Below are 11,767 nucleotides of genomic sequence, written 5' to 3' on the forward strand. Positions count from 1 at the left end.
TAAAATCTAATGTAGCTTTCTCAAGGCCTGGAAACAGTGCAGCTCTGCCCAGTGACTGGGGGATATTTAATAAGCTGCAGTGCTGAAAGTTGTTTCATTAGGTGTGAAAAGGGCTGATAACTCAATAGCCACCAGCCAAACATCCTCTCTGTGTTGGTTTCCTGCCTCTTTAATCTGTTTTTTATTCTGCTTGGCATGCTGTAGCAGTAAAGGGGACTTCACAAAAAGGAAAAGACATTCATCACCATCGGGCCTCCGACAAACCAGGGTGACAGAGCGAGCCAGCTAGTTTGGCTGCGAGAGGAGATGATCAGACTGCAGAGCACCACAGCACCTTGTGTGAACTTAGGGATGAAATTGTGTGTTTATGCGCTGTCATTTCATTTGTGCATCGTGTCCTTTGAGTATAATCAGTAATTGTCTCACTTTTGAGTTAATAACATCAAAGCCCCATAGCCATCAACAACATGTTCCCCCATCTATTTCCCCTTATTTATTCCATCCTTATCTTTATACACCAACATGGTGTCAAGTAATAATAATATGTGCATAAAGGCTGCAAAATCACTGATATTTAGAGATATTCAGTACAGCACCCATCACAATCAGTCATCTTTTAACTCTTTACCCCTTGAAAAACTATTAAGAATAACCCTTGAAGCTCTTTTCTGAAATGAGTGGGTTTTGTCATATTTCAGACCTGCTTATTAAACAAAATGACTGGGTTTGCATCAGAAGTTAGTCAGGGTGGGCTCTGCCTGCAGCTGCCTTTGGAAAAAAAAAATCCTAATGGTCATCAAACCACATCATTGCTGATATATACTGAGGTGTCAAAACTTGTCATTAATTATTTCACTTCAGTGAGGTTTTCAGGCATTCATTTATTCACAGCTCTCTTTAGGTCGTACCACAGCATTTCAATCAGGTTGAAGCCATTACATTTTTCAGCCATTGTGTTGTAGATTTGCTGTTGTGCCTAGGATCACTGTCCTGTTGCATGACCCAATTTCACCCAAACTGTAGCTGTCATTCAGACAGCCATACATTTATTTTACTTTAAGATTCCTTAGTATAAAGAGGAGTTTATGTTTGCCTGTGGCTTTTAAACAAGCATAAATCGTCACTACTCCACCTCTGTGCTTGACACTTGGAGGTGTCACGTGTATGACAGAAGCTGGACTCTCAAGGCAAAATTCAATTAAACCAAATAAAATACACATATATATAAAAAAATCTAAACAATGAGTTCATAAACTCCCCGAGCTCCAGAGGCACAAATCAACACAAGATAAACAGGCTAGAGATTGGAGCAGTAAGCAGTCTTGTGTCGCAGGCTTGAGACACAGATGATCTGACGAAGGCCAAAGGGAAGACTACAACCATATATACACAGAAAGTAATGAATGTAGAGTGGAAACACTTGGGGAACAAAACACAGCTGAACCAGATCAGAAAATGAAACACGGGGAAGTAACACTGAAAACAATGCACAAGAGACGACAACTGAAAATATAACATGAAGTGAAATGACAGAGACCTAACACAAAGACACATATTTGGCAAGATACGAGAGATTTGCTGGGACACCCACTCCTGAGAAGATTGTGGTATTTTGTTCACACACACCTGAATGCCCCAGACCACCAGTTTTTATACAGGTGCTCACAGGTATGATCCAAATGTTCTATCATAACATAAACTGTGACAAAAAGTGGTTAAACCAGCAGGAGTGTAACATACACTTTTTATGCAAACAACTGGTACAATAAAATCAGAACAGACAACATCAAAACATCCCAATCCTGCGTACACAGTGTACACAGTCGTCAGTTCTCGTAGAGGAGTTTCTTTGCCATGTTGAGCCATTAAGGTCCTGGGCATTTAATCAATGTGAAAATCTACAGTAGAGGTTTTTTCCCTCTACCTGAAAAATGTTACAGGCCAAGTCTCTTTCTTCGTTCCATACTGAATGTATAACACAGTCCCTAATTTGCTGCCAGAGATCTGTGGCATACTTGAGTGTTCCCCCTCCCTCATGCACTCACTCCTTCAGGGAGGACTTCTGAAGCTTACAGTAATAAGGCGACAAGTATGCCTTCGTGTGTTGAACTACATCAAGCCCACTAATCCTTATAGAGTGATGCCGCCCACTGATTTAGATTGCCATTATGTGTTTCATAAACGTTCCACTCTGAGGTTTTATATTCAAAAAATCTGGGGAGGTGGAGGTGGAATAGACAATGTAAATGGTCCTTTCATTACCATTCATCCCTCCGCATGCCAGAGTTTAACCAGGGCAACATAGATGTGCTCACTCAATGGCTCTGTTCCACCTGAGATGAAAGGCTATTTACATCCAGCGATGATGATGATGATGATGATGATGATGATGATGATGATGGCGATGGTGATGGCGATGGTGATGGCGATGGCTGTGGGAGCTGGCATCGTTTCCAAGCGACCGGGTTTCCTAGCTCGCTGTCATTTGCCAGGCTCTAAGAAGCATACTGCTAGAGCTTTACGGAAACTGTGGCCAACACACCTAATTGACCAGAAGCACTGTGCCTTTAAGTGAAAAGACAAGTAGAACACCTGAAGAAATGAATCTCCTCCTCCTCTGTAGATGTATGTGACCGCACAGAGCAATCCCAGGTCACCGCTTTATAACTGTGAAGCCCTATAATTGTCTAATTTGAGATACAGTGTAGCTTGATCTGTAAATGTGAAAACCTTGGGAAAGTGGACCACAAGAATAACTGTAAAGCCAGAAGGAAAGTTTTTTATTTCATGCAGCCCTGATAAGTTGATTGCTGATAAGTGTTATTCATTACAGTGAGCAAGCCAATTAAAAAGACAGTTTTATCTAATTTGATAGTTAGACATAATTTGAAAGAATTTAGACTGAAAACTCTCAGTTAATAGTGTGGTTTAATTTAATTTTACACTTTCTTTCCAGAGTATTGGATTAAAAGGATTGAAACTTTGTCTTCCAATTGCACAACTCCATTGGGCTATTTAATTAGCCATTTTGCTGCTCAGACATGTGCATAAAGCAAAACCCCATACTCCATATCCCAGAAAATAAATGAATAATTAAAATAAATGTATGCTTAAAGGCAATTAAAGCAGTAACTGCTTTAGCAGCTACATTAGTACCACTTGTCCCGGAAAGTGTCTGTGAGGAGAGTAAAAGCGCACACGCTAGTACTGCCTTGTGGTCTTCTGGGTGGAAAATGGCTCCACAGCAAACTTGAGGTAAGAAAATGGAACAACTGAAACAGGTTCCTCTATTTTTCATGAATAAGGTCACTTATCAGTGAATGTAATGTCACCAAGTTCTCTTCATCAATTCAATAACAGTGTGAAAGTGGAAAAAAAATAGTTGGGTCATTTCTTTGTAATACACCCCTGGGCTTTTTATTATGACTTCATTTCCCGTTGTAATATTGGGACGTCTCTATAATTGTAAAAGTGTAATAGACTCTAATATAATTTCATTTTGAACCCTGAATGGTCTATGCCATCTCTGCTCAATTTGAGTAGAATAATGATTTTTAATGTCCACACATGGCTTCCTGTGACCTTATTCAATCTCTGGGCTGATCAGGAAATATATTGATTCAATTACAGTGCTGATGACAGGCGAACAGAGGAGAGGAGGGAAAAAAGGTCAGCATATATTTGAAAATGTAAATCTTAACAATGTCTTTTAGGTTTGCCGGAGAAAAAAAAAAGCCATTATCAAATGCCATTTGGCTCCAGTGGCATGTAGCCTTCTGCCTTTTTCTCCCACACCGATGGGAATAGTTAGAATATTTAGGATATCCATAGTGGATTTTTTCGTTGTCAGCATGTGAGTTATATTCAGAGCATGTGCCTCTATTTTGCTGTTTGCTGTGATTGTAGTGGAATATAATGGTTCGCATTACTTCTTGAGCATTACATGTCCACAACTGGCCTTCCTAATGACCTTGAGGTAATGACTTTACAGTGCTTTTGTATATACCACACAGCTCTTTTGCTGCATAAGCTTCTCTATAAGTAAGTTAGCTTAGGCTGTCTGCACTCAAACACTGAACAAAACCCTCAAATTCATGCCTTTTCAAATTACATGCACACCACACCAGGCTCTGCTAATTATTTGTTTGGTCATTAAAAACTCATTAAATTTAAACTGTTCATTTGCATACCGCTGTGTGTTGCATCATAAATTATTAATTGTAGATAAATAAATGAATTCAATTAGAAAAGTAAGTAATGTAACATATGCGCCGGCAGAGATCTCGTGTTCGTCTTTCTTTTGACATTGAGGGTTTTTGTTTTTTTCTCTCTGGCTTCAGATAAACAAAGTGCCGCGGCTCCTTTTTCAATTGTCCGCATCAAAAGCTCGTCATAAAACAAATGAAAAAAGTTATTGTTGAAAGGGAATGACTGAACAAAATGTGAACTCCAGAAAGAAGATCTGAGGCAGTGCTGACGATTGCAGATCACAGCTGCTTTGCCGAGATGAACATGCTAGTAAATTCTTTCAGCAGACAAAAGTGGAAAATATTTTTCTTTTCTTTTTTTTAATGTTTTCTCCGATTAACTCCCCCCTCCTCCTCTGTTGTAACTCTTTGGCTTTGATGAATATGAATAAATTGAGTTTTTCTCTTGCTGACAAATATTTAAGCAAACCAGCCAAAGAAAGGCAATTTTCTTTAACCCAACTCATTACTTCACATCTGTATGTGTTTTGTGGTTGGATCATCTTGTCTCAGGGCTCAAACAATATCCCATCTCATTCCAAACAATTACTCCGCAACCCAACTCTCGTGCTTTTACTTTGTGTGTGCGTGTGTGTTTTATAACTGCTGCTGTTGCTGTTTGTGCTGTTTCACTTACTTTATATGCCCACTATTTTCCAGTTCCAGGGATTGGTAAATGTTCACCCTTTTTCAAATCACTTCATTAATTAAATGGGATTGGGAAAGGTTCTGAGCTAATGGATTAGACTGGGGCTGGCTGGTTCAGGCCTTTTACCAGAGGTCACATTTCATTTGCTGCCTATGTCAAGCGACCAGCAGCAGGGCCTCAGAGGCAATCTAATCAATGTCTGCGTGCCATAGCCCTTGAATGAATCCATTAAAGTTATGTGGATGCATCCTGCACAGACGAAAAAAAACGTCTCCAGATACCTCTGATAGAAATTAGCCATGAATTAGGAGAGAGGCTGGGCTCATTCTGGATTCCAGCCAAAGCAGAATTAATAGGCCATCAGAGCCTCTTGTGTGTTAAATCCCATTTGTTCGCCCGTGGTTTATGAAAGTGCCTTCTGCATTGCTCCTGGCTTGGTGTGAGACCCCCGAACACCCACCACAAAACTTCGCTCATTAAATAAATTTCTGGGAGGAGACGAAGCAGGGAGGGCTGCAGATCAGGGACAGAGCTGCAATCTAGGCCTGTCTTGTTGGAGATGATCATTCTGAGGGGCCCGGCTGAGTCGGGGTTGTGATTGCATTTGGGGTTTGAATGGTTTTAGTCTGCAGCCAGGAATGGAGCTAAGAGGACTTTAGCTGGACACTGGGGGAACAGCAGCCGCGTGGGCTTCTTCGGCACCAACTTTATCTAAGCAGTGTCCACTAATCCCGCAAATTGATCCTCAGTGTTTCTCTGTTTAAGCAGAGGAACAGCTCTGACCAAATCTCTTTGGAAAAGAACGTCTGAAATGCCTAAACCTATCAGAGGGAGAGGTTTCACCACTTCGTGGCACACCATCATTATTTTCTGTATGCCTGAAAACATACTGCATCATATGAGATAATTACTGGACATATTTTACTTAAAGAGTAACAGCTTTTGGCATGTCTGACTCACAAGTCAGAGTGTGCAGATTGTTGCTTATAATGCACTTGCGCATTGTTATCTTCATCCCTGCATGCTTGTTTGTCTGTGCAAGTGTACACACTTCATTTTAATTTCTATAAAAAAATTCAGTTGGACCAAATAACCAACATTATTACAATTCTAACTCAGTCAGACAACTACCATTTCCATCTGTCCATCTTATCCATTTCAGGGCCACGGGAGCCTATCCCAGCTGTCATGGGGCAAGAGGCAGGGTACATCCTGGACTACACGCCAGAATGTTGCAGACCTAACACAGAGAGACAGACAACCATTCACACTCACACTTACACGTCCTTCTTGCTGTGAGGCAACAGCGCAAAACAGAAAATAGAGTTTAGTTTAGCTCTAAGATCCTCCAAATATTGTTACAGGCACAAATTGGGGTGTGATGAGCATTTTTTTAGCAAATAGCTACCTGCTTTGAAACAATTGCTGACTAATACCAACCAACCACAGTCCAATCAGCTCTCCACACGCTGAAATGGTGTGCATGACCTAATCGTAACATGAAAATTATGCACGTACACGGCTGTGTGGGACCACAACATATGAATTCAGGATACTTAGATAAAGACAAACAATAAGAGAAGACAGAGTTGTGCAGTGTAAATGTCAGTGTTCATTTTTCAGCATGACAATGGTCTCAAAAACTTTGTTAATATGGTACAAAGCATACTTGGATAGAAGAACACACAATGGAACACAATCAGTCTTAGACTGGCCTTCTCAGAGCCTGGACCTCAACATTATTGAAGCAGTGTGGCATCATCTTAACAGAGAACAAAAGACAGTCAACATCCAAAGAAGAGCTCTGAATGTCCTTCAAGAAGTCTGGAGAACTATTCCTGAAAACTACTTACACAAATTACAAGAAAGTTTGCCTAAAAGAGTTCAGGCTGTGCTGAAGGATGCAGGTGGTGATACAGAATATTAACTTTCAAATTTGTTAGACTTGTTGAAACTCAGTTTTTCCCTTTTACACTGTATTTGCATTTGTATCTTTGCATGTTTCAATAAATCAGTGCATATCTTTGCCATTTTCTTTACAAAATATAAATAAAAGAGAGAAGGCTCGTAAATTTTGCACAATACTGCAGCTTCCAGGTGAAAAGTGAAGCCAGTTAAAGAAGAAACAAGAAGTGCCTCACTGACTAACTACATTAGCTGCATTTAACAGTAGCTACATGTTACATTTGGAGGGTGTCCTCACTCTATACCCAAAGTGTTCATGTGTGATTGCAAATCTCGCCACGAGCACAGATCTCTTAATGCCCCAGCCATTATACTACAGCTAACTTACTGTATAGTCACACATATTGACATATTAAATATTCAAATCAACCTGGTCCCATGATGCCTGTATTTCAAAATATTCAGTTTGTGTTACTCAAAAAAGCAAATAAATACAAATTCTTTTTTTTTTTCATTTTTAGGTTCGCGTGTTAGCTTAATTAGCTAGTTAGCAACAAATAACACCTGCTGGTTACAGATGTCAGATTCACTATCTGAAGCCTATTTTTGTCTGCTGAATAATTACTTAGAATAATAAGTGATAAATCATTTTAAAAACTGTAAACTGCATGTGTGCCATACGAGAATGGAAAGTTAATGAGTGCAGAGCCTCGCAGACAGTCGAGTGGGCAGGATGTTTTCAGTGGCAAGTTAATTACGAGTCTTGTGATGTAGCGTCACAGACGGCAGATGTAGTGATCTGCTGGTAAAAAGCAGGTAATACTAACACGGTTATTGAATGTCATGATGTCACAAAAAAAAAAGTTGCAAACTTGGAGGTTTTTAAACTGAAAGTTTGGAGTCAAAAATGAAAATAAATAAATAAATGTAGTTCCACGTTCATCTGAGCCACTGTATGCAACAAAAGGCACACATACTCACCTTGACAACACGGCAATAATCGCCAAATGAACTGTTCCCAAACAAATCAAGCATTCAACCAATATAACATGGAGATGTGCAACTCAGAGGGGACGACTCAAACTGCTGCTGCACAGAGGAGTTTGCATACTGAAGCCACAGGAGAGCCATTACAGCTCAACCGTTCTCTTCTCTGCACTGATAAACAACAATTCCCAGAGTCCCCTAGTCCTCCATTGTCCGAATTTACATGAGGTTTGGGGGCTTCGGCACATGCGGGTGATAGAGGTCAGAGCAAGTGTGTATCCACAAACACACGCAACACAAGGTGAACGAAAACTTCCCCTAAAACGGCACTGGATTCAGAAACTTTTAAACTGCTTGGATGCAGAATTACACCTGAATGTACACATATACTGTACTGATACCTATGAATGCGTGCATGAAGCATGCACATGGTGCGTTCATGTACACATGCACACGCATGCCAGTGCAGTTATTTTCATGCTGTTGTAGACACACTATATGCAAATGAGATCTAAAATGGCTCTCATGCTTGCCCTCTTCCTCCGGTGCCAGAGTCACGCATCATTGTCAGCAGCCAGCAAAACAAGATGAAATAAAATTCTAAGCCGTCCTGGCAGTCAAGGACACCATTCCCTCACCGTAATAGCCTGTATCGCCTAGCCACTCCATGTGTAGCTTTTCTTCATTGCTCTGGGCTTTTATTCCTGGCAATAAGCTCTTTATCACTCCTCAACACAATTCATTTAAAACCACCGTCAAGAAGCAATCAAACCTTAAGTAAGAGGATTCAAAGTCAGTGTGTTATTGTTAAGCAAAGTAGCATTACTTCATTTACATAATGCACCCAGACAGAGATGCCAAATAGGTAATAATAAAGAACAGCATGAAGGAAAATAAACAGTTAATATTTGTTCTCGATGATGGGGCCCCAAATTTAAATTCAACACTTCATGCGCCCGTGTTGTTTCCTCTTCTCTTCTTTCTCCGGATTGCCTCGATCCCTGCCTGTGGAATGGCATTATGTTTAGGTTAGTTGTCTTTCTGCCTTGGACACCTATGATTTAGCAATTCTTGACATATCCATTACGCCACACAGATTGGCTGTTGTCCGTTCCCTGTGTCTCGGAAACCTATAGAAATGACATCTACCCTTCCATTTTTTTCTCAAATGTCCTCGATTCACAGGTGGTGCATTTAGAAAGAAGTGGATTCTAATTTCAGGAGTGTTCTCTTACTATTAACTATAGCTACAGGAGGAACATCAATCTTGACAAGGTCTTTTTGAGCCATGTCTAAAAATGCAATGCCATTTTGTGTTTTTCACCTGCTCGCCACAGTCTGACCGTAGAGGGGCATTTCGATTGCCGGTTTTAAGATTAACTATCTGCTTTATTTTTCTCTCTATAACAGTGTTTGGGAAATGGTTCACATGTCATCACTGTATATCTTTTGTATGTTGATTGCTTAGGTAGAACAACCCATCTCATCTCTCCCAGAGCAGAAAGTCAGTCAATTTTATAACAGGTGCAATCAGTGTCATCATCAGCACCATCATCTTCTTCATCCCTGCAGTGTTTACTTTACTGTGAGCTTCATCTTCCACCTCCAGCACCTCTCTCATTGATGTTTGCTCGTGGATTGATCTTCATCCTCACATATTTGCAGTTCTGTTGAATCCTAATTTTTAAATTCATGACTTTCTACAATAATTGATCAGGTGAAAGAGGAAGTTCATCAAGCAGCAATTGCATCAACCTGTGAAAACAGACACACACACAGCTTAAAGTGTCCTTACTGATAATGCTATAATTTTCCAATTTCTGCCCTTTTTTTATCTCCATGTACCGTACTGTGCAAAAGTCTTGAGCCACCCTTAATTTATGTTTTGCCAAGAAAATGGGAAAGAGGTGCAAAAATGCAGAAATTGTGCAAACTTTCCTGTAATTTCCTTTAAAGTAATCTTCAGGGATATTTCTCCAGGCTTCTTGAAGGGCATTCAAAGCTCTTCTTTGGATGTTGGCTGACTTTCCTTCTGTTCTCTATCAAGATGATCCCACACTGCTTGAGCCCCAGGATCTGGGGAGGCCAATCCAAGAATGATAGTAATCCCTTGTGTGTTTTTCTGTCCAGCTATGCTTTTACTGCACAGACAGTTTGTTTGGGATCTTTGTTATGCTGAAAAATGAACAGTGTTTGCCCAACAAACACTTTCCAGATGGTACTGCATGGTGGAAGCAAATCTGACGGTACTTTTCTGAATCTATAGTTCTATCAGTTTTGACAGGATCTCCAACACCACGGCTGAAATGCAGCCCTAGACCATGACAGAGCCTCCACCATGTTTTACAGATGGCTGTAGACACTCACTGTCGTACCTCTCTCCTGACCTTCTCAGTGCATACGGAGGACAATTTCACATTTGGATTCATCACTCTATGTGAGTAGTTGCCACTGATTTTCACCCTAGTCCTCGTGTAACTGCATACCTCAGCCTGTTCTTTCCATTTCCCTTACTTAAGAATATCTTCTTGATAGCAACTAAGACCATTTCTGATGAGACTTCAGTGAACAGTAGATGGATCTGTTGGAGGACCAGATGTATCTCTCAGATCCTGTTTTAGGCCTTTGCTGGATTTTTTTCCTATTTCTTAAGGAAACGACTTCGATAGTACCCCACTTGGCCAGTTTCCTTAAATGTTTTAATGACACACTGGACACAATGCCAAGATATGCCAAGTTTTGTGGTAATGGATGTTTGGGGTTGCTGGTTGGTGTATATCTGCCAAACTGTGTTATCATTGGCATTTTTGTAGCTTCAACTAAATAAATTGGAATATTCCAATTTATTTAGCTGTATTTGTATAGAAAAGCGCTATACAAATACAGGCCATTTACCATTTACCATTTTAAATAAGTGTTTTTGAAACAGGTTGCCCAAATACTTTGTAAATACTTTGTCATCCCTTGAGTTGCTTGAATGATTCATAGTTCAGTCTAAAGTGGAACAAACAAAAGAATATGTTCAGGTAAAAATGTCCATGTACAAGGAGTGAAAATGAGTAAAAAAAAAAACAAAAAAACAGCCAATTTCCAAAGAAAATTTTCAAAAGAGCCTCAGAAAGTCTGAAGAACTATTTCTTAAGATGGTTTCAAAAAGTTATAAGAAGGTCTGGCTCCTTGGAAGCAAAATCTAAAGAGATATATAAAGGGGGTGGCTCAAGACTTTTGCACAGTACTGTGTTAAATGATCCTTTTCCATAAATTTGTCTTCTTGAACGATGACCTTGAGCTTAAAACTTCCACTTCACTGTATTTGTTTCATTTAATTGGATATAATAAGACGGTCCTTCACAAACGCAGAGGTATTTAGAATTAAGTCACAACTTGTGAAGCTGTTTTGATTGAAGTTATTATCCACCTAATAAATTGTGGTGTTTGTTAATCATAGTTATATGTGTGATGGTTTAATTCCATGTCCACTGTCCCCTTGTTCTACTGCTTTCCATTTAATATGGCAACTTCATCACCAGGGAGATTAAAGCTAATGCCTAAAGGAGCACAGCCCAAAATTGAAAAGAATTAACTCTAATTAGCACACTGACAAATGGCTAATACGGTGGCAATTGTTATATTTTTATTATATAACCTGTAATCGTACCCTTGAGAACCTCATTTTAAGTTATGCTGAAATGAGGTTGAGGGTCATTTTAATAAAAAAAAATTCATTTTAATTTAGTAAAATTAAAAACGCAGGGTTAAAAAGAAGCATTTCTTCTGTCACAGCTCTACTCTTGCCAGGGTCTTCACCCTTCATGCTGCATCCTTTAGCAAGTGCGGCACAGCACCTAACGATAGGTAAGCCCACCACATCAAGCTCAGCATCATTACACCGACACCACAACCCCAGCAGGCAGTACAGCACATAAAAGACCCTGCAAACGGTCCCGTCAGCCTGTAAACTCAGCTAATTAACAGTAGC

Source organism: Pundamilia nyererei, unplaced genomic scaffold (assembly GCF_000239375.1).
Source record: "Pundamilia nyererei isolate P.nyererei 1_Seehausen unplaced genomic scaffold, PunNye1.0 scaffold00011, whole genome shotgun sequence".
NCBI lineage: Eukaryota > Metazoa > Chordata > Actinopteri > Cichliformes > Cichlidae > Pundamilia > Pundamilia nyererei.